The following is a 24,306-nucleotide window of genomic DNA, read 5'->3' as shown; positions in this document are numbered from 1 at the left end:
ATAGTCTGTCATTTGTGTTCCAGCTGACATTATGAATATTAATAACAGTGTTATCCTGATTAAATAGGCTTCATATGAAATCCCTGTGAATCCTATAGCTCAGACATCTCATTTTTCCAACTCTTTATGAATTTGGATTCAGACATTAAACTGGAAAAATCTTTAAAAAACAGATTTAATGGCACATTTTCATATTCTTAAGCAAAAATTATATGTTTTAATGATCCAAACAATTAAAACATATATCTATATATCATAACAGGAGATTTCTGTAAACATGCAACATATTTTATCCCTGTGTCACTTTTAGCACAAAGCATTAATGCTGATAAAATACTATCTCTTGTCCTTATCTTAAAGATTTGATATTGAGAACTTATTTTCAGTAAAATAAAAGTACCTGGATATTTCACAGCTGACAATCAGATAAACTGGGCTTCTTTTTCTCTTTTATGGTGCACCTCCCATGTGGCAGTTCTCTATCAGTGAGCTATGTCTGCAGACCTAAACTGGGCTTCTTAACCAAAATGCTAACTTACTACAGACAAACATAAGTTAATTGTTTTATTATTCCTAATCTACACTAGGCTCAAAAAACATAGTCAAAACAATTTCCAACTAAAATTTGTTTATAAATTACACTGTAAAAAATTATTTGTTTTAAAAAAAACCTAGTACAACCAACAAAATACAGTATTAGTATCTATACAATCAAAACTTTCTCCATCACAGATGGCTAACTTCATTCTGCCAAGTTATTTTTAATTCTCAAAGAGAGTGAGTCTTATTATGCAGAAGAAAAGAAATATAAATAAAGCAAACTTCACATCCCTGACTCTCTAGATCCATGGGAATCTGAATATATCTGATGAAGTTTCCTACATTTACCAATCAAAACATGCAGATTAAAAAATTTAAACATCTCTATGCTCTTAAATGTGACTTGTCTCTTCCTGTTTACTCAGCATTAAAACACTCTGTGAAACAAAATTTGCTTTTTGACCAGTCTAAAACTTCTAATTTCCCTAAAAAATAAGCAATTCTGACATCTACCCTTTAAAATTAAATAATTCTTTTTCATAGAGAAGCATTTAAAATGAGATTTTATACCCCAATGCGTTCCCAGAATTTTGTAAAACTTACCAGAGGATGTCTTTCCTAACTTCCTCCATAAGTCACCTTCTAGCAAAGGTTATTAGTTGATGGAATTTTAAAAAATTATAATAGCCCTTTAATTTAATTACAAATTTGTGTAAGTTGAATCCAAGAATCAACCTAGGAATCATAATATTTTACATAATATTTTACTGTACATAATATTTTACTTTTACATAATATTTTACTGTATCCAAATATAAATAGAAAAATTCCAATTTTTTTTGTTTCATAGAAGGAGGAATGCTCATAATTTCTACAATGGAACAGTTTCATTAAATGGCCAAAAGAAAACATTGCATTTCACAGAGCAAAATATCACTTACTGTAATATACACAAGATAAGCATATGTCCTACTGTTGGATTTTCATCTCATTATACAAGACTCTCAGTCAGAGTTCTTGGCAAAAGTATCCCCTAAAAAATATTACGCTTACCCAATGTACCCACTTCCTGACCTATGTAGCAAATTAAGTTCCTCAAATCTGGATTAACAAGAAAAAATTCAGAGATTAAGGATAAGAGATAAAAATGGTTTTACACCATGGCTATCAAAATTCAAAATGCACATATTATTTATAGTTCCATGGCTGAAGTACAAAAAATATTTAAAATATAATTTTGTGTACAAAGATATTTGTTGAAGCAATATTACTGTACTTGAAAGAGCAAATACTTATGTCCCAGTCATGTGGGCTTCTTTCTTATGCTTGCTATTTCTGCTGCTTAGAATTCTCTTTAGTTCTCTTCATTTTTCTCATCATTCACGCTTTGCTTAAAAGTCATCTCTTCAAAAAGGCTTTGCCTGGCCATCCTATCTAGTATAAACTCTCCCTCATCACATTACCTACACTACTGCCTTCATGAAACTGACTTGTTTAGCTTTTCTTTGTTTTTTATACTATATGTCATGGATACTATATGTATCCTTAGACAAATGTGTGTATAAAGTACTCAGTACATATTTGAGGAACAGATGGGTGGAGGGACAGATAATAGCTGGATGAACATCAACAGAGAACAGGTCAAAAATTTTAGCTCAACCATATAGTAAATCTATATTGTTTATACCACAATTTCAGGGAATTATGTACTATGTATAAAAGATTATTTCAACAATACTTGTTAAAGAGCTTATACTATGATCCAGACACTGTTCTAGGAATTCGATACAAAATGATACATAAAACAAATCAATTTCTTAAATAAATACAACCTTAGTCAAAAAGACAGGCACAAAATATGGATGAATTAAAAATACAAAAATGTAAAACTATATGTACATATGTATACAGGCTTAAACAAGCCTACTATTCTTTTTCTAGATGGATATACAGAAAACTACTCACAGCAATTAGTCTCAAGAAAAAGGGCCTTAAAGGCCAGACATAGTGGCTTATGCCTGTAATCTCAGGACTGGGGAGACACAGGCAGGAAGACAGCTGTGAGTTCGAGGCCACTCAGGGTTACATTGTGAGATCAAGGCCAGACGGAACTATACAGTGAAACCCTGTCTCAAAAAAAAAGGAGAAAAAGCCTTAGAGTTGGGGTAAGTAGACAGAAAATAAGGAAAAGAAACATTTATCTTTCATGTAATATCTATATGTATTTTTTTTACCACGTGCCTGGTGCCTGTATTACTTTTTTTTCCCTTAAATTCTTTTATTGGTACATTTTTGGAGTACAATAATACAGTTACATTCATCATTGGGAACTTGTACCTTCACATGATGTATCTTGGTTCTGATTTTTCCCTATTCCCTGCCCTCCCTTCACCCCCTCCACCCTTCCCTATTTACAAAGACTTTGTTTCATTTTTTCCATTTCTCATAATTTTTCCTTTCCCTTCTTTAATCTCCCCTACCCCTCCCACTTCCCCTACCCCTTTGGACCTTTTCTTCCTATTTCGCATTATCAATTATTCATTTTACTCATTGGTACATTTTAGGTATACAATAAAGAGACATTCATCATTGGAAATTTGCACCTTTGCATAATCTCTCTTGGTTCTTATTTTTCCCCCTTCCCCTGCCCTTCCTTCAACCCCTCCATCCCTCCCTATTTACAAAGATTTTGTTTCCATTTTTTCTTTTTCTCATATTAATTCCATTCCCTTTTCCTTTCCCCTACCCCTCCTACTTCCCTTTTCCCTTTGTCCCTTTTCTTCCTATTTCACATTATCCTTATTTATACTTTCAATTTCTCACACTTGAGAAACTATTCGGTATTTACACACGCATGTCCTATTTATTTCACTTAAGAGTATCGCCTCAATGCGCATCCATTTAGCTATAAATGTCTCCAATTTCTCGTTTTTTATGGCTGAGTAGTACTCCATTTTATTTTTAAAAAACACGTTTTCTTTATTGCAGTTGATGGGCATTTGGGTTGCTTCCAAGTTTTAGCTATTACAAATTGTGCGGCTATGAACATGGGTGCACATATATCGCTGTGGTATGATTCTTTTAATTCTTTGGGGAAGATACCCAGCAGGGGAATAGCTGGGTCAAATGAGACTTCCAGTCCTAGTTCTTTGAGGTATCTCCATACTGATTTCCATAGTGTATTACTTTTAATAATTATAACCTTAGAAAATTCAAGAAGAAATCCTAAAGATGTCACATTACAAATGAGAATTAAAATGAAAAAAAAGTAAGTGATTTTTGTGACTCTCTTAAAACTTTGGATAAGTATTATTTCCTAAATAACTTTTTACAATTACACTCTTTTAGGGTTGTTTCCTTGTTTGCTTGGTCTAAGTAGAGTGAAAAGCTCAAAGCACACTAAAATTATGCCAAAAAAGTTTCAGGAATAAAGAAGTTCAAAATGTATGAAAGAGTTTCTGAAAATTAAGCAAATTTTCTTGAAACTACATTTCTTAGTTCAGTTAGGGACTATCTGTAATAGTGTCAGAGTTCAGGAGTATAAAGTTTAAAATGTATAATGAAAATAATATTACTATTTTATCTATGTTACAAATAATTCCTTTTTGGTACATGCTTTAGTAATCATGAAATTACTATCAAAAACAACTTTTTTCCATCACTGAGAGTCATTGTAATAGATAATTTTATGTATCAACTTCACTGGGTCACAGGTACACAGCTACTACTGGTCAAGCATTATTCTAGCTATATCCTGAAGGTGTTTCTGGATAAGATTAACACTTGAGTCAACAGACTAGGCAAAAGTGGACGACCCTTCCTAATGTGACTGGGCCAGTCAGTCAGCTGAAGGCACGAACACAATAAAAAGACTTACCTCTAGAACATAAGAGAGAACTTACCTAGCCTAACTGCCTTGGGTTGCAAAGTCAGTTCTTTCCTGGCCTCACTCTCTTTTTGGACTAAGCCTGCCAGTCCTGAGTGGAACTATAACCTCACCTCTCCAGGTTCTCAGGTTTTCAGACTTTGTTACAGAAGTATATCAGCTCCACAAGGTCATCCAGCTTGCTGACTATAGATCTTGGGACTAATCACTTGTCAGCCTCTACAACTGCATGAGCTACTCCTTTAGAGTAAATCAATCTCTCTCTCTCTCTCTCTCTCTCTCTCATTATGTTCTCTTGAGATTCCTAATACAATCACAAAATGACATCAAATTAAGAGAAATAAGTATCTGGCATTTCATATATATGGCTTCGCATTTTCAAAATTTGGAAAGCAAAATAATATATCATTTTGAATAGTGTAATAGTCTTGTATGTGAACTGCGAATGACACGAGAATGGACATGGTGTGACACACCTTACTGGTTAAAAAACAAGTAAAACTTTAAAGTTACCATTATTTCCAGAAGGCTGATCATATATCAGGATTTTATAAAATATCTTGAAATGCTTTACCCTAACCCAAACTAAACTAAATCACTTTTAATCTAGCACAGAACAGAATATAAAAACAGTCATCTTATAGAACAGTTTCTCAAGGGAATAAATAGCCTGGTTTCTTAAGATTCATATGGGTGCCAGGTTCTGATGTAATGACAAACTCCTGCACACACAAGCTTACATTTCCACCTAACTAACTGAAGTTCTTGGCAAATCAAAGGTTTTTTAAAAAAAAAAGCATTAGAGCAAGTAAAATCTCTCTGTTGTGAAGAGCAGCCACTTGAAATCAAATAAAAACAATGGCTAGCAGAAAATGTCTTTCTAAAGTAAAAATAATCATATAAAGTATTTATCATATATAGTACTGTGGTACTAGATTTTGTCTAACTGAAACAATCAATTTAATAATTTTCTATAAATTCTGTTTAATATTAACAAAAAGATGTAAAATAGAGGCATACATTTGAGAATAAGTATATTCTAATAACTAATAACATTAAGCTTTGAGTTTTGAACACTGAATAACAATTTCAGAATTGACATCATTTAGCTATGCAATTTGCCAAGATTATTCCCAATGGGTAATGGTGGATGTAAACAATGTATTTCATTTTTTAAAATTATAATATTAAAGACATCTTTTAGGTCATAGTATATAATTACTAGAAATCAAGTCTTTAAATATAGTAAAATAAATATTTGACTTATGGCTTGAATTTCTTGTCCACTATCAAGAAAGTCACAGCCAACGCTGTTCATTTTCTAAGAAACTATAAAGCTCAAGTAACTTCTTGAGTCATTCTTGATAAATGTTTTCATTAATAAAAAGTACACAATAAGAACATGATCCTAAAATAGATATCCCATAGTTAATGTAGAATAAAAAGGCATCATGAAAAGAAAAAGAGAAGCCAAATTATATAGAGAAATTTTCTTGAAGAAACAATACTTTTATTCTTCTTAAAACTTAAATTTAAAAGGGAATTTCAACCATAAATTACATTTAAGTATTATACTCCTTTTTACCAAACTATAATGTTTTATAGGATCTAGAAGTATATGTTCAATTAACTCTGAATTAAAAGATACACTTTTAAAAGATGTATTTTTAAAAATCTCAAAATGGAAAATTAGCTAAATTTTAAAATATTACATACAATATAGTAATATAATATCACACAGCATTCCAGATTGTATGCTATTTTTAAAATACATTTTCCAAGTGATGTTAATGATTTTTCATTTTAAAAAAGAATGTCTGAGAAAACTGCATCTCTGATATGTATACTTTATATAATATAATCATTACTGTAAAATGACTGTGAATAACTTGACATTTTACACTATTAATTCTACAAGAAAATCTTCCATAAACTGCATATAAAATGAAGAGAAATCAAAAACTGAACTTAAACCTGAAATAAATATTTAAAATATTACCAAAATATCAAACATTATATGCCTCCAATGAATGAACCACTAATAAGTATTTTCCTCAGGGATGAATTGGGATCAGGGAGAAAAGAGGAGGGTTCACAAAACAGGCAGAAGAATATGGGGATGTAGTTAAAGCAAGATTAGCCAATATGAGCCATAAAGATAATGTTGCGGCTAGGTGATGAGTACATAGATGTTATTTTTGTATATGTTTGCAGTCTCCCAAAATTAAGAGTCAAATATGTACATTGTAAAATAAAAGAGAATATACAAGATTTACTTCCTAGCAAAATTCACTGAGTAATTCTTTCACAGAACAAACAATGAGCATTTCTTTTTTATATTAAAATGTTATCAAAACCCCACAGTGTCATACCTGGTACACATACATACAATACACCATATACATCTTTCATGAATGAATATACTGTATAAATATATGTAATATAGACATTTATATCACAAGGGTTTTATACAGCACATCATTAAGAGAAAAATATACAAATTTCATTTCAGCATGGAGGCACTGCAAAGAAAATATTGTCACATGAAGGATATGTACTTTTTCAATGCTTTATAATTATTCCCTGGTCTTAGATGTAACAATTCTTTGAAACTAGTAATTTCTCAGCTTCAAGAAATTGTTGAAGCTCTTACCAATGATCTAGTGTATATGGGAAACAGGGCAGGTACATTCCGTCACTGTTAGCAAACATTTTCCTTACCAAGTTGTTCACAGGTCATCTGCTGTACCCTGAAGCAACTTCCAAGTTATTGTTATTGACCTGTACTATAAGTAATCAAGTTTATCATTTGTTGGAGTCATAACTATATGAATCTGAAATATCTCCTAATTTTATTTTAAAGGACATTTATTTTTATTCAGATGCTTCCCATTTATAGATCAGTCATAATTCTTTGCACAACTATAATATATTTAAACTAATGAAGGTGGTGACCTTCACAAAAGAATCATAAACAGAAATAGTGGTCATGATGTACATTTATGTTGAAAATTTCAGCACCTTTTATTAATTTTATTAATAGGTGCTAGGTCTATAGACAAAGGAACAAATTTAGGTAAAATGTGAAATTTATCATAAGTTAATAATAATTTAATAATTTATTAAATATATACACAAATACAAAGAATATATTATTTAAAATAACTTCATATCAGTGAAAGAAAACTATGTAATTTTTCAACAAAGTAAAAATCATAACTTGTTATAGGTCATGTTCTGCATCCAGTTTGATTCTTCTTTGACTCTGTATTCAAAGGATGCAAATTTAATCCCACTACAGTTAAAACAGCTAACTACTTGTTGAACATCCCCTGAAACCTATTATTCCAAATTTTGAAATAATACTGACCAAAATATTTTAAAATATATTTTTAAAAGATAAAATTCAAAAAAGAAAGAAAGGAAATGTCCATATATCAAAATCATCCCATAAGAGTTAGTAAGTGGGAGTTAAGCCAAGTAGTCCATGAAAATATGGAGACCAAGAAGCTAAAGGGTTGGATTTCAACTATACAAACTTATCCCTTCTTTGAATAGCAATCGGGTATCTCTAACTACCTGCACAATATCTTGGCCAGACACCAGTCACTTGCCAAGTTAGGTGAAAAAGACACTTATTTAAGGTCAAAATCAAAGCCTTTTTCAGAGTGGGGTAGCAAATCTAATTCTGTGATTAAATGAATCAACTAACATAAACTTCACTAGTAGTCTAATAATCATAGAGTACAGCCACGTTTTTTTTTTTTAAGTCACAAACTAGAGTCCTTTATAAGATAATTTCTTTTTAAAATAAGATCATAACCCAAAAAACTATACATGAAACAATCTGATATAAGGAGAAATAGAATAGACATATAAAAACAGGGGTGGGGATTCACACTTGAAAAACTAGAGACAGCAAAACAATCTGAAATCAGTCTTCAAAACAGGCATAATTTCTTAAATTGCCAAAGAGGTAAAGCAACACAACCCACTAAATAAAAGCAGAGACTTACTAAATAAACATACTCAGATTTTTTAAAAGAACAACTTAGAAATTATAGAAGTGAGAAATATGTTCACTTAAGTAAAGTTCTATAATGAAGCTAAAAACCATAGGAGAGTGGAATATAGAACTAATGATTTGGAAGAAGAAATAAGGAAATTTCCCAAAATGCAGCACCAGGTAATAGAGCTAGAAAATACAGAAGAGTCATGGAAGATAAAATAAAAAGCTGTATCATATGTCTCAAAAGGATTAAAGGAGAGAACCGAAAACAGATGGAGGAACAAAACAATTATACTACAAATGGTGTAGAAAATGTGCCCTGGGAAATGAATATGAGAAACAACATCACATGTTCTTTCATTTTCTTCAAACTCTCTAAAGTTATGACAACATATAAATTGTGGTGGTTTTTTGTGGGGGGAGGGGTTGCCGGGGATCGAACTCAGGACCTTGCGCTTGCGAGGCAGGCACCGGAACCACTGAGCTAAATCCCAGGCCGGACAACATGTAAATTGTTTAACTAGCTACAAACCACAGAGTAATCACCTAATACCTAGCATAATATCAAGAGATATTCAAGAACTGTAAGTCTACTATTATCCTCTGTTTCATCAACCTTTAAATGAAGGCACAGGGAGTCATAGATATACTGCATGTTAATATCCAGCATGATACCATTTCTGCACTTTTTATAACTTGCATACCTCCCATCAGCCAACTTGCTCAAAACTGATTGCCAAAATATTAAAATAAATGGCAGAATGTAAAGCCATCTTTAAAGGATGAGAGGATATATAGTACAGTCTGCAGTCTTAGTTCTCAATGGCTAAGAGCATATGATGGCACTCAAGAGTATAGGAAAACTACAGATGAGCAATGCTCCATAAAGTGTTTCTACATAGAGATAAATAGGGTGCAAAAACTGACCTCATCTCATGTCTCCATTCTTTCTCAGTTAGCTAGTAGAGAACACACTTCACCAAAACAAAGGAATAAAGCAAGAAAAAGGAAGATACTGGTCTTGGGGACCACCACAAAAAAAGAGGTAAAAGTAATACCCAAGTTTATAGTGAGGAAAAGTACAGAATAAAGCTATAACCAGACACACAGGGAAATAATTCAAAGCCAAAAATACTGTATTAAGAAAACTCCAGGAGCAATTTATTCAGGAAAGGAGGTTGAAAAGAGAGTAGAATGTTAGTTTGGAGTTGATTCAATCATAAGTACACAGAACACTAAGCAACAAAATAAACAAGACAATAAAAAGCTAAACAGAGGAGAAGGCAAGAGAACATAATCAAGTTACACTACAAGTACCTGTTGTGAACACATTTTTTATGACCATAATATAAACACTATATATTTTTCTAAATAAAATCACAATGTAAGCATAGTTGAAGGTGAAAACAGAAAGTGAACATGTGCATACTGGTAGTAGAATATCAAAGCTATATCTTTATGGTAGTTACTTGAATTGGCCCTTTCAAATTTCATTCTTCTACTTGGAAAAGATAAATAGCTAAAAAGTCCACTTCCCAGTCTCTCTGTAGGCCATGTTCTGCTGCAAAATAGGTTCTCCTAAGTAGATGTACTCCAGCAAGATATGGAAGGAGAATGGTCGTCTGTGCTGCATGTTATGTACAGACGGTGTTTCCAGTGGCTGAGACTCTGCAGTTCAATGTTTAGTATAAGCCTTTTAGATGTAACATGCAGCTGTGACCATGGCAGCTAGACTAGTAACACTACTCTGATTTCAACTGTAACAAAAATATCATGACCTTGAACCATGGTATGGAGATGGTTCTTGACTTCTGTCCTAACACCTGGAATACTTTTATAATTTTCTTAATTCCTCATATGAATTTTATTTCTTCTCAGAATGCCTTAGTGTTTTTAAAATTTTCTGTCCTGTAACATGACTAATCTTTCCATCTTCTAAAACAGAAAGTAAATGATTCAGATAAAACTGGAGAAGGAAGTAATTAAGAAGCAGTAATATAAGTATTCTATATAAAAACAAGAAGGTACATTTCAAAGACTGGCCAGAAGATTCTTAAAACAAGCCTTTTAAAAATTTGACTCATCAAGAAATGGGTAAACTACACAGATGTAATCCCAATACTCAGTTCCTGTAATCTTAGCATTCACAAGGCTGAAGCAGGAAGATCAGCAGGAGTTTAAGGAATTTAAGTCGAGTCTGGGCCAGATAATGAGTTCAAGGCCAGATTGAACTACGCAGCAAAATACTGTGGAGAGAGAGATGGGGGGGAGGGGCGAGGGGAGGAGGGAGAGGAGAGGAGAGAAGACTAGGGAAGGGAAGAGAAGAGAGTAAACTGTAAGATTATACAGGCCAACTCATTTTTATGCAGATAATATAAAATCTTCATTTTTTATAATGGAACACAATGTCTTTATCAACTTTCTAGTGTGATCAAAAATACAGTGTAAAAATAACACAATTATTACAAAAAAATGGACAAATAAAACATTGTGCAGGTGGACAGTGATGATAGCTGTAAAACAATATGAATGTACTCAATCTCAGTAAACTATATACACAAAAACACACAGTGAATTGAATATGAACAGAATATCAGTTCAATAAAACAAATTTTAGGTAGCAATCATGATTCTTCCTAGTGTCACTTTCTCTTCAGCTGTTTGGATAAAAACCATTTGTACCACATAAAGGTACCCAACCATAAAGGTACCCAACCATAAAGGTTCACATGCTACTTTCATACTGCAATCCTGTTCACAAGTTATAATTAAAAATTGAGTACATTAGTATTTTTACTACTACACTTAGGATTCAACTAAACCAATTTTATTTACTTTTATAATTAACTTTGTGATATAACTTACATTATGTGAAAAATGCATTCATTTTGAGTGTACATTTCATGAATTTTCTTTTTTTTTTTTTTTTTGGTACCAGGGATCGAACTTGGGACCTTGTGGTTCCGAGGCAGGACCGGAACCACTGAGCTAAATCCCTGGCTTATGAATTTTGAAAACTGTTTATAATGGTATAAGAAACACCCCCATTAAAAAGTGTCCTTCATGCTTCTTTACAATAAATCCACCCAACTCCCAATCTGAGGCAATCACTAATCTGTACTCTCTTACTAGAGCAATTAGTTGCTACTTATAAGAGTTCTCTATAAATGGATTCATGTAGTACATAACTGAGCAGCTCCTGACCAAAAGACCTACTTGTGATTTCTGAGGCTGAATCACAGGCAGTTACAGAGGCTTTACCTTGCAGGACACAGAGGAGGAAGCTTCCCTTTCCATACCAGACTCTGCCTACCCAACCTATGGTGGTCTCTATGAAGACAGCTGCAGCCAAGGACTTCGGTAACCCTGGCTAATCATGCTCTTATGCACAGCTGCATTCCTAGCTGAGGCACTTTTATTTGAAGTCCTCTTTATCTAGATAGAGCCTTGGCTAAATTCTTCCTCAGGAATCTCTTCCTAAACCTCCTTAACCTCTTTAGGGATGGAGTAGGGCTGGAGGGATAGGCCCAGGGTTGAGGGGTACCTTGAAGATGCTTTTCTCCAGGCTGACTTAGTAAACATCACTCTTCTACTTTTAACCTTTCCCCTTTTCCCTCCTCCAGCCTTGCTTTGCTCTGGTGCTCCCTCTGCAATGAGATAAGCCGATCTACCTCTCAACCAGATGCACTGCTCCAAGGAAGCAATGGAATTGCAGGTTTCTCAGGCTTAGCCTCTTGGTTTTACTATCATAATTAGTCTTGAATGTTAACTCATTTTGGCTTATTATTTTAATTGGCTACCCTGACACCTGGCAGAGAAGCTCTCTAGCTCAATGGCCCTTGACAATATTCTTTTGTATTTGAGTTCTTTCATTCAGCATGAAGTCTTTGAGATTCATTCATGTTCTCTGTAAACTAGTTTCTTCATTCCTATTGTTCAGTTGTATTCTATTCTATTTTGTAAATATACTGCGATCTGCTTATATATTTCTGATAATAAACATACAGAGGGCTGGGGGTGTAGCTCAGTGGTTCTGCCGCCTGCCTCGCAAGTGCAAGGTCCCGAGTTCAATTCCTGGTACCAAAAAAAATTTGGATTATTTCCAGTTGTGAGCTATTATGAATAAAGCAGTAATGAGTGCTAAGATACAAGCTATTTTACAGACAAATGTTTTCAATTCTCTTAGATAAATATCCAGGGAGGAACTGCTTGATCATACTAATTTTTATAAGAAACTGCCACATTCTTTTATTTCATATACTTATCAGCAATATCAGAGAGATCTAGATGATCTACATCTTCATTACCACTTTACATAGGTACACAGTGACTCTTTGCATTGGCCTCCTTCCCATGGCTCCACTAGGCATTGCTCTGCCAGGGACTCTGCAGAGGCTCAGCCTCCAACACCACATTTCCACTAAGCAATGCCCTGATAGGGGCATTATAGACAGCTGAGTTAGATAGAGATTAATATATATCCAAAGGGCTCTCAAGGAAGTCAGCAGAAAAAATAAAGACATTAGAATTATGGCTGAAGGCACATCTGAAGCCCAGGCTTCAAGAGAAAGATGCAATGGCCAAACCTAAATGCCTCCCTAAGGGATAAGCAGTAACTTGGAATTATACTGCAATTAGCACCATCTGGTCCAGGAAGTCCACACAGGCATCAGTTGCCCAGGTGAGTGGCCAGAGCATCTGGACCCATCCCTCCCCCAAAATGCCTTTGTTCTTTTCATGTACCCTTGCTATGTGCTCTGCTTCCCTACTGGACCAATATTAGCTAAGTAGTTCTACTTGTAATCCTATGGGTTGATTACAGTTTGACCTATGTTGTACCCATACTGTGACTTTGCTATATAAATTACCCTGGTCAAAGGTGGCAACCTACTTCCAGGACCTTTTCTGTCTCTCAGGAGTTATCTCTCAATAAACCTTTCCTACTCTTACCTTCTTTGTTCTTTGCAATTCATTCCTCAATTTCAGGGGAGAGGAACTCAGCACATCTAACATCTAGCAGGTTGGGAGTTATATTTTCCCTTACATCAGGGGTTTTTTACAGAGACTCCTTCCTGGCAACAAATCTCTGTCTGGGTGTTTAGGCTGTTTGCAACAACTGAAATCTAGGTGAAAGAAACCATGCCTCCACAGTTCTTATGCTCTGCAAGACTAGAGTTAATACCATGAGAGAAGTCAAGGTTTACCCTTTATGTCCTTCAGAGTGGTTCCCTGAGCTGTACCTGTACTCACTTGAGCTATGACTAAGGCAGCTGAGAGGAACTGTCCCAAACACAGGGAGCAGAGTTCCATCTTCCCCCAAATCATTCTGCACTTCTAGAGCCCTAGACCTATGATGAGAGGGTGTTACGGTTTGTATCTAGATGTCTTCCCAAAGCTTCATGTGCTCAAAGGTGGGACTTCTGAAAGATGACTGAATTATGGGGGCTTACAGCTGACTTGCTATTATAGGAGGTGAGGCCAGGTCAGAAGAGGCAGGTCACTGGGGGCGTGGTCTAGAAGGGTATTACTCCCTCCCTGGCTCCTCCCTTTGGTCTCTCTGCTTCAGGGCTGACGTGACGTGAGTACCTTTTCCTCTGCAATGCCCCTCTGTCATGTTATCCTGCCTTGGAGCCAGCAAACTATGGGCCAAAACCTCTACAAAACCTGCGGGTGTTGGGTATTGTGACTTTGTTACTAGGAAAGTGTCCCTCTTTGAGGGGCAGCCTCAAAGATCCCTGAAATGCCTTCAGTCATTCACCCATTATCTTGATAATAACATCTATTTACCTTGATTTAAAACCTCTGCCTTTTATGTTATGTATATCTTACGATACAATAAAAAACAATGGATCCTTCCTTGTGATTAATAAACAATATTTTAATTATTGTATGTGCACATACACATATAGACACAGAGAAAATAATAATGCTTTAAAATGGCCTTGCTGAGTGTAGTGGTACACATCTGTAATCCCAGTACTTGAGAGGCTGAGGCAGGAGGCTCACCATGGTCTGAGGCCACCCTGAACTACATAGGGAGACCCTGTCTCAAAAAAAGAGAAGCCTCATTCTTGATATATACCTGAAGAAATTAAAGTCAGCATATTATAGGAGTACCTGCAATACACCTGTACATTGTGGCACAAATCACAAATGCTAAGATACAGAACCAGTTTGGTGCCCAACACCTATGAATAGATAAAGAAAATGTTGTATATACATGCAATGGAGTACTAGCCAGCCATAAAGAAAATGACATTTTGCCATTTACATGATTTAGAGATCATCATGTGGGATGAAATAAGCCAGACTCAGAAAGACAAATATTTCATGTTCTCCTAAAGATGTGTCATCTAAAAAATTTGACAAAAAAGTAGAACAGTGACTACTATTAGACAAGAAGAAGGAGATAAGGGGAGGAGGATCACATGTAAGGGCAGGTAATGGGGGGATGGATATAAACAAACTATATTATACACATTTAAACCCACAGTATATGTTGGGGTGAGAGGATAATGGGAAGGAGAAAATTATCAAAGTATGTTACATGAATGTACAAATCTGCTAAAATGAAACTCATTAACCTGAACAACCAATATGCATTATAAAAAAGATGTGAAACAAAAAGTATTTTTATAACAATCAAAAAACCCAAGAAACAAAAAGAGTCTGAGATATTTGGTTTCCAAATTGTGTGCAAAGGCATCCCCAAATAATACAGCAAACGCAGGACTATACATTTTAAAATTTTAAGAGAAACAGTGACATCTATTGAACATTGTGTGAACTACTAGGTCAAGAAGGTTTACTTTAGAACATTAGCTCTCATTACATTCTTTTCAGTGATTTCATATCACCACAAATCTGTTTTCTGTGCTTAATGAAATATAAAGCATTTATTATGCATAATTACTATGGAATAAGACAGAAGGGTAGCTTAGAAGCAGCATGGGTATCATAAAACTAACACAAGAAGGGAATCATAAAAAATCATTTGGGAATTACTGCTGTAAGAATTCATCAAGTGGAGAAAAGATGGTTGAGCAGAGGTGTCTGCCATGCTTCCATTCAAAAGAAAGGCCCAGAATAAAGAACAACAGCTATGTCACTGGAGGGTTTGAGGCAGAGTGCTAGAGTGCAGTGAGAATGTAGCAAAGCTATTGTAAACAGTGGCCTTATAAATAAGAAAACTAAGTGGACAGCATCTACTGTCCTGCCAGGAAAGATGGACCCTGAACCAAGAGGGTGTTTAGCAGGAAAAGAGTAAGCAGGAAGCCCTCAAAAATCCCCACTCATACTACAGATACCTGGAGTGCTTGCTGGTGAAGAAGCCTGCAGAACACACAGGCCCTGAGCTTCATTAGCCTACCACCACATTGCTCCAGACAAAGAGTGCAAGCCACGTCAGAATCCTGCCCACAGCACTACTGGAGACTCTGCCTACCTGGGGTCCTGTAAAGCAGCCCAAAAGCTCAGCTAGCTCAGCCCTGCTAACCAACCAGGTTGCACAACCCACCTTCCATGGCTCTAAGATTTGCCTGGGAAGCCCACTGTGGGTAGCTGGGCTCACCAGGGCCTACATTTTAATGGCATACTCACATTTCTGCTGCCCTGGAAACAGCCATGCAAACCTATGCACCCAGTCTTGACCCCATGAAGTAGGTGCACACTCTGTCCTGCAGAGCTCCAGAAATCCCAGTACACAGCTGAGTGACCTTCTACAGTGTCCCTCTACAATGTCCTCCTTAGGCCTAAGGAGCAGCAGGGTAGCCATTCCTAGATGCTCAGGCCACAAGGCCTTGAGAAGCAAATGGCTGCCTTTCCCAGTCGCTGTACCTGGTAAGTCCACCCTAAGCAAGTTTGCCACCAGACACCTTATGAAATCACTTACACATCCCTCAAACACTGCTAGGTACCCTTTCTGGGCCCACAAGTACAGCATAGCCCAAGTGGGGCCCTCTGACAATGAGAGGAACTATGCTTCCACTATCACGTCACCCATATATCACCTGCATGGGCCCTCCAAGGTGGCCTCACCACTAGACAACCCATGAAAACTGACCAGTGCCATACCCACAGGTAGGCACAGCAAATCTACTCTAAGAGAGCTGCAATCCCTGCATCCTAGGACACTGACACACCTATAAATATCACTGATGTTGATTACAGCTGAAGAAGCTTCACAGACACTACACTAAAGCACCCACCAGGAACTAAAGACTATCTAAGAGAAAGTCTTTTACTTCGAGAGCCAGCCTATAAAACTGGTAGGACAACTGATCTGCCAGATGTAGAAATGTGCAAGTAAGGACACAAGATATATGAAAAAAACAAAATACCACAATATCTCCAAAGGAACTCAAAAACTCTCTAGCAACAGACCAAAGAAAGCAAATTGATGAACTATTCAAAAATCATTCAAAATAATGATTTTAAGGTAACACAATTACATAGAAGAGAATAAAGACAGAAAATACAAGGAAGACAATTCATGATCTGAAAGAGAAAGCTACAATGAGACAGAGGTCTTAAGAAAGAGCCAATGAGAAATGCAAAGTATAGTTGAAAACCTCAACAGCAGATTAGATTAAGCAGAAGAAGAATTTCTGAACTTGAAAAAAGGTCTTATGAAATAAGAGAAAAAGAACAAAAGAAAAAACACAATGAAGATTCTTGGGCTGGGGATTTAGCTCAGTGGTTCTGCCGCCTGCCTCGCAAGCTCAAGGTCCCGAGTTTGATCCCCAGTACCAAAAAAAAAAGATTCTTTCCAAAGCACATTATAGTCAAAATGTTACAAGCACAAAATGAAGAGAATTCTGAAAGAAGCAAAAGGAAAGTGTTAAGTCACACATAAAGGAATTATCATTAGACTAACAGTGTATTTCTTACTAGAAACTTTATAGGCCAAGAGAGAATGGGGTGATATATTCAAAGCTCTGAAAGGAAAAAAAAAAAAACTGCCAACCAAGGATATATTTATACCCATAAAAAAAGATACAAAATGAAACAAGGCCACGGAGTTAGCTCAGTGGTTCCACTGCCTGCCTTGCAAGCACAAAGTCCTGAGTTCAATTCCTGGTACCAAAAAAAACAACAACAACAAAAAAAGATATGAAATGAAACAAAGGAGAAAAAGTCTTTCCAAAATGAAAACATTGAGGAAATTCCTCATCACCCAATTCGGCATTATAAGAAATACTTAAGGCAGTCCTACACTACATGCAAAAAGACAGTAATTATCATCATGAAAACTTGAGAAAATACAAAATTCACTAGTAGCGGTGATACACAAAAGAGAAGAGACTCAAACCTTGTCAATACAGAAAACTACCAAACCACAAAAAAAAAAAAAAAAAGAGGGAGGGAGAAAGAAAGAAACACAGGATATGCAAAACAACCAGGAAAAAGAATAAAATTATAGGAGTATATCTTTACTTATCAATAATAACTTTGAATGTAAACAGATTTAATTCCCCAATTAAAATATATAGACAAAAAATAAAACTCAATGATATGGTCCCTACAAAAAACTCACTTCATCCACAAAGGCACATAATAATGAAATAAAGGGATGGAAAAAGATGTACCATTCAAACCAAAACCAAAAGTGAGCAGAAGTACCTATATTTATATCAAATAATACTGTGAAAAGAAACTAAGAAGGTTCCTGTATAATGATGAAAGGGTCAATTCAATGAGAGAAAATAACAACTGTAAATGGGGCCTTGGTTCAAAAACTTAATTCTTCCCACAATTCTGGTTGCAAACCAAACTGGATGAGAACAGAATCATAGGCAAAGGTTAGGTTCAATGTTGACCTTATGGGGAAGTTTGATTCAGTTCTGGTCCAATTCCGTTTGCAACCAGAATCATGGAAAGAATTAGGTTCATGAACCAAGGTACCACTGTAAATATATATGCACCCAATGCTGGAGCAACTATACAATGCAAAAATTATTACATCTAAGAGGAGAGAGAAAATCTAACAGAATAATAATAGTTGGGATCTTCAACTCCCACTTTCACCATGGATAGGTCATCCAGACAAAAAATTAACACAGAAAAATTGTGGTTAAACTCCACTATCGACACAGTGGACCTAACATATTTTCATGACATTTCATACAATATCTGCAGAATATGCATTCTTCTTATCACCATATGAACATTCTCCAGGACAGACCATAAGGTTGGGACACAAAAGAAGTTTCAACAAATTTTTTAAAAGTTGAAATCATAGTACATATCATCTCTGACCACAATGGAATAAAACTAGAAATCACCAACAAAAGGAACTTTTGATATTATACACATAAATGGAAATTAAACATCATTTCTTAGACAACCAATGGGTCAATGAAGAAATCAAAATGGAAATTTAAATTTTTGAAACAAATGAAAACACCATACTAAAACCTGTGGGATACAGCAAAAGTAGTCCCCAGAAAAAGGTTTATTGTGATGTGCCTTTATCTAAAACACTGTTTTCAAATAAACAACCAAAAGATGTCAGTCAAGGAAGTAGAAAGTCAAAACCCAAACAGAAAATTAGTAGAAGTAAATAAATAACCAAGATGAGAGCAGAAATAAAGAAAAGAGTTAAAGAAATACAAAAGGTTAATAAACCAGTGTTGTTTTTTTTGAAAAATAAAAATTAAATATTACCTAGACTAACCAGAAAAAAAGAAAGAAGATCCACCCAAAACTAAAATCAGAAATGAAAAAGGAGACACTACAGTTCATGCCAAAGAAATACAAAGAACTTGGAAAACTTATAAGAAATGGATAAATGTCTGGATCTATCAAAACTGAACCATGAGGACACAGAAAACCTGAACAGACCAATGACAAGTAAAGAGATTGGATCAGTAACAAAATGTTCCCCAACAAAGACAGGCCCAGGGCCAGATGGCTTCACTGCTAAATTTTACCAAACCCTCAAAGGAGACCTAACACCAATTATTCTCAATCTATTCCACAGAATGTAAAGGGAGGTTACTCTTCAAAACTCATTCTGAGGTCAGCATTAGTCTGATACCTAAACCAGATAAGAACACACACACATGCACACACACACACACACACACACACACACACACACACACACAAAGATCAATACCTCTAGTGAATATAGATGCAAAAACTGTCAACAAAATACTGGCAAATCAAAGTCAACAGCACATCAAAAATTATACATTATGAGCAACTGGGATTTATCCAAGGAATTCAAGGATGGGTCAACATAAGTACATTAATAAACAAATCAAATTATTGCACTGAAAAAATATGAATATTTCCATAGATGTGGGAAAACATTTGATAAAATTCAACATCTCTTCATGATGAAAAAGCCTAAAATTAAGTATAGAAGGAACATACCTTAACACAATAAAGATTGCAGATGACAAACCTACAGTCAACATCATAATACATGGGAAAAAGCTGAAATCCTTTTCTTTATGATCAGAAACAATACAAATATGTCCCCCTTTGCCACTCTTATTCAATGTAGTATTGGAAGTCTTAGCCAGAGAGATAAGGCAGGAGAGAAAAATAAAAGGCATCCAAATAGAAAAGGGGAAAGGAGGAGGTCAAACTATCCCTGTTTGTAGATGACATGATTTTATTTATAAAAACTAAAGATTCCATCAAAAAGTTCCAGATCAAGTAAATAAATTAAAAAAGATTTCACAATACAAAAATCAATACTCAAAAGTCAGTAGCTTTTTATATAATAATAATGATGAAATTCTGGGGAAAAATCAAGAAAGTAATTCTATTCACAGTAGCTACAAAATAAAGTAGGAATAAATTTAAGGAGTGAATGATCTGTGCAATGAAAGTGATAAAACCCTGGTGAAAAAAGCTGAAAACACACACACACACCACACCAAAGAATTAATATTATTAGAATATCCACACTATCCAAAACAATCTATAGATCCAGTGTAATTCCTAAAATGACAATGACATTCTTTACAGAAACAGAAAAAAAAAAATTCCTAAAGTTTACATGTAACTACAAAAGATCTCAAATAGACAAAGCAATCTTGAACAAAAAGAACAAACTGAAGGCTTCACAGTACCTGATTTCAAAACACTACAAAGTTATAGTACAAATAAATAAATAAATAAACAATACTGGCATAAAAACAGACACACAGTCCAATGGAAAGGAACAGAGAGCCAAAACTAAATTTGTAAGTTCAATCCCTAGTATCAAAAAAATTAAAAAGAAATTAATATATTTATAGTCACTTGATTTTAAACAAAAGCAGCAAAAACATACACTGGAGAAAGGCAAGTCTCTTCAAGAAATTTTTCTGAGAAAACTACATATCCATATGCAAAAAAAAAATGGGCCCTTATCTCTCACTATATATAAAAATCAATTCAAAATCCATCAAAGATTTAAACATAAGACACAAAATGCCGAATCTACTAGAACAGTGGTGGTGAGCTTACAGCACATGTTTCACAGCCAGCTGTCTGTTATCACTTAAAGCTCTAAAAGGTTCGCCATCACAGTACCAGAACAAAACAGGGAAAACACTTCAGGTTATTAGTCTGGGCAGACATTTTGGATATGATTCCAAAAGCACAAGAAATTAACAATGAGATTATATTAAACTAAAAACTGAACATCATTATTTTGTATTACAAACATGCACTAATAACAAAAGTATAGAAAGACTAATTACTTAATTGTGTAATTTTCTGTGAATTCTATTTATTAGTGAATAGGTAATGGTTTGGCAAAGGAATCTTGCTTTTCTTGTATACTGTATCTACTATCTACTGATCTATAATATATAATGATATAAAGTTATCATAAATACAGGTTATAGGATAAAAATAAGCAACAATGAAAAGCTATCAGTTACTCCACTGATTAATTTTTAAATTATTTTATTAGTATACTTTAGAGATGCTCTAATATCTAGATATGATCTAATGATCACATTCATAGTTTATAGCTGTACATAATACATCTTGATTAGTTTTTCCTCAATCTCCTCCCTTCCCTTTAACCCCTCTTCCTCTCCTTATTTACAAAAGCTTTGTTTTCCATTTTTACCTTTCTTTTCCCTTCCTTCCTTTCCTCCTCCCTCTACCTCATTGTTCTTCCCATTTGAACATGTTCTTCCTATTTCCCAATATCTGTTATACCCTTTTGGTTTCTCACACCAGAGAAACAATGTGATAAACATGTGTGTCTGATTTATTTCACTTAAGAGTATGGTCTTAAGATGCATCCATTTACCTAGAAATATCTCGTTTATCCTTTGTGTTAGAGTATTTCTCCATTGTATAAAAAAACCATATCTTTATTCACCTATCACAGATTGTGCTGCTATAAACATGAGTGTGCAAATATCACTGTGGTATGATGTTTTTAATTCTTTTTGGGAAGACACCAAGCAGGGGAATAGCTGGGTCAAATGGAACTTCTAGTTTTAGTTTTTTGAGTAATCTGCACACTGATTTCCACAGTGGTTGCACTAATCTATACTTCAACTGTGGAGAAGGTTCCTTTTTACCCACAGCCTCAATAGCATTTTGTTATTGGTTGATTTCTTGATAATAGCCACTCTTTCTGTTGTGAGATGGAATCTCAGTGTTGTTTTCATCTGCATCTCTTGAATGACCAGTGATGTTGAACATTTTTTCATATATTTATTTGCTGTTTGTACTTCTTCATCTGAGAAGTGTCTATTCATTTCAGATGCTCATTTCTGGATTGGGTCTTTAAATTTGGGGTTCTGATTTTTTTAGTTCTTTACTATTCTAGATATTAGTCCTCTGAGGAACAGCTGCCAAAAATATTTTTCTCACTCTGTGGGTTGTCTCTTCACTCAGTTGGTGGTTTCTTCAGCTGTGCAAAAGCTTTTTAATATGCTGATTCTTTGTAATATTTCCTGTGCAACTGGGGCTTTGTTCATAAAGTCTTTGCCTACACCTATGTCTTCCAGAGGTCTACCTATTCATCTTCCAGCAGATTTATTGTTTCAGTATTTAGATCTTTGATCCGTTTTTATTTTAACTGAGTGCATGGTGAGAGATATGGGTCTAGGTTTAATCTTCAGTATTCCACTGAATAGATGAGAGTTTAGAAGGAGTTCTGGTTAAGATTAGAGCTGCCTTAGACTCCCTTATTATGGAAGAACCAAATTATAGATCAGCTTTAACTTTTTGTTCACCACTCATTACCTATTCTTTACCAGTATTTTCTTGCCACGTATTTTCCAGTTACCTTTTTATAATTGTCTTGCAAAGTTTTCTACAGTATTTCATGTGAAGGAGAAACAGTACTATCCCAATGACCAGGGTTTCAGCCATCCCACAGGTAATCAGACTTTTCTCTTCAAGATAGGTCAATTGCAACTATATATTTTCATAAGTATCTTAACATAATTTTACCATTCTATTGTTCCCTCTTCTACCAACAGATATTTTTACCTTCTTATATGTATTGATGGAGACATTTACTTGCATGTGTATTTGTGCAGGGCCAAATTTACTTCTTTTTTGTCCATTTTCCAAAAGAATCTTGTCAGTTGAGGATTTTAAATCAAGCTGCCAAAATATTTCTAATTCTGGAGATCAAATAAATTTGATTTTTATTTAGTTCTGTTGATGAGCCTATCATCATATTGCTACATCATTCTACTAAGAACCAAATTATAGATCAGCTTTAACTTTTTGTTCACCACTCATTTCCTATTCTTTACCAGTATTTTCTTGCCACGTATTTTCCAGTTACCTTTTTATAATTGTCTTGCAAAGTTTTCTACAGTATTTCATGTGAAGGAGAAACAGTAATATCCCAATGACCAGGGTTTCAGCCATCCCACAGGTAATCAGACTTTTCTCTTCAAGATAGGTCAATTGCAACTATATATTTTCATAAGTATCTTAACATAATTTTACCATTCTATTGTTTCCTCTTCTACCAACAGATATTTTTACCTTCTTATATGTATTGATGGAGACATTTACTTGCGTGTGTATTTGTGCAGGGCCAAATTTACTTCTTTTTTGTCCATTTTCCAAAAGAATCTTGTCAGTTGAGGATTTTAAATCAAGCTGCCAAAATATTTCTAATTCTGGAGATCAAATAAATTTGATTTTTATTTAGTTCTGTTGATGAGCCTATCATCATATTGCTACATCATTCTACTATGGCTAAAGGCCAAACATTAAAACTTCATGGCCAGTTTAAAACTGCCAAATTCTATTGTGATTAAGATATTTTTGAAAGAAGATATAAAACTTCTCTGGTGTAGTGGATGTGTATACTATTTCATCAGCTTAGTCTGTCAACTCCTAACATAAAGAACTAATTAAACACTAGAAGGAAAGTGGCACCTTAGAAGATAGCCAAGTAAATAGGGAAATAAAAAAAGGCTTTCCATACTGCAACCACTCTCCCCAGAAAAGCATTGAGGCCCATGAGAAAATAAATCTGTTGATGCTTAAGATATTTATTAAATGATAGTATGTGTCAAATTATTATTCCAAATGGACCTTTATTAATGATATATCTAAAATATCAACTAATTTGCCTACGTAGCCCTTCCAATTAAGCAGTCTTGTTTCCTCTTATTGGTGTGCTTGACTAATAATACTCAAGAAATGTGTGAATTAATAAAATATCATTTTTATACATAAAGCTATAAGACAGGTTAATGGACCAAGTTATAATCTCACCACTAATAAACACCAAAGCTATTCATTCATTTATCCAGCAAATATTTATTGTTCTAGATACTAGATATAAAACCTAGACCTTCTAACTCCTAGACCAGTATTCTTTCCATAAAAGTTGAAGTGGAGGGATCTTCTACCTTTTAAAACATGAATTTGCTTT

General features: G+C 34.7%; 1 long non-coding RNA gene across 16 annotated transcripts in view; it reads right to left on the bottom strand.

Annotated features, from left to right (window-relative positions):
- Positions 1 to 24,306, bottom strand: part of LOC147820511 (uncharacterized) — a 59,712-nt gene that overhangs the window by 13,490 nt on the left and 21,916 nt on the right. For 2 of the 16 annotated variants that reach the window (XR_015448445.1, XR_015448446.1), the window contains one exon: positions 1,144 to 23,542. The exons of the other annotated variants lie outside the window; for them this stretch is intronic. This is a non-coding gene — a long non-coding RNA (uncharacterized LOC147820511). The remainder of the gene's footprint in view (positions 1 to 1,143; positions 23,543 to 24,306) is intronic. 16 annotated transcript variants of the gene reach the window in all.

This window comes from Heterocephalus glaber, unplaced genomic scaffold (assembly GCF_053883595.1).
Source record: "Heterocephalus glaber isolate CG9 unplaced genomic scaffold, H.glaber_assembly_v1.0 deba00001865, whole genome shotgun sequence".
Lineage (NCBI taxonomy): Eukaryota > Metazoa > Chordata > Mammalia > Rodentia > Bathyergidae > Heterocephalus > Heterocephalus glaber.
The sequence above is the reverse complement of the archived record's forward strand: the minus strand, read 5'-3'. Positions and strand labels throughout refer to the sequence as shown.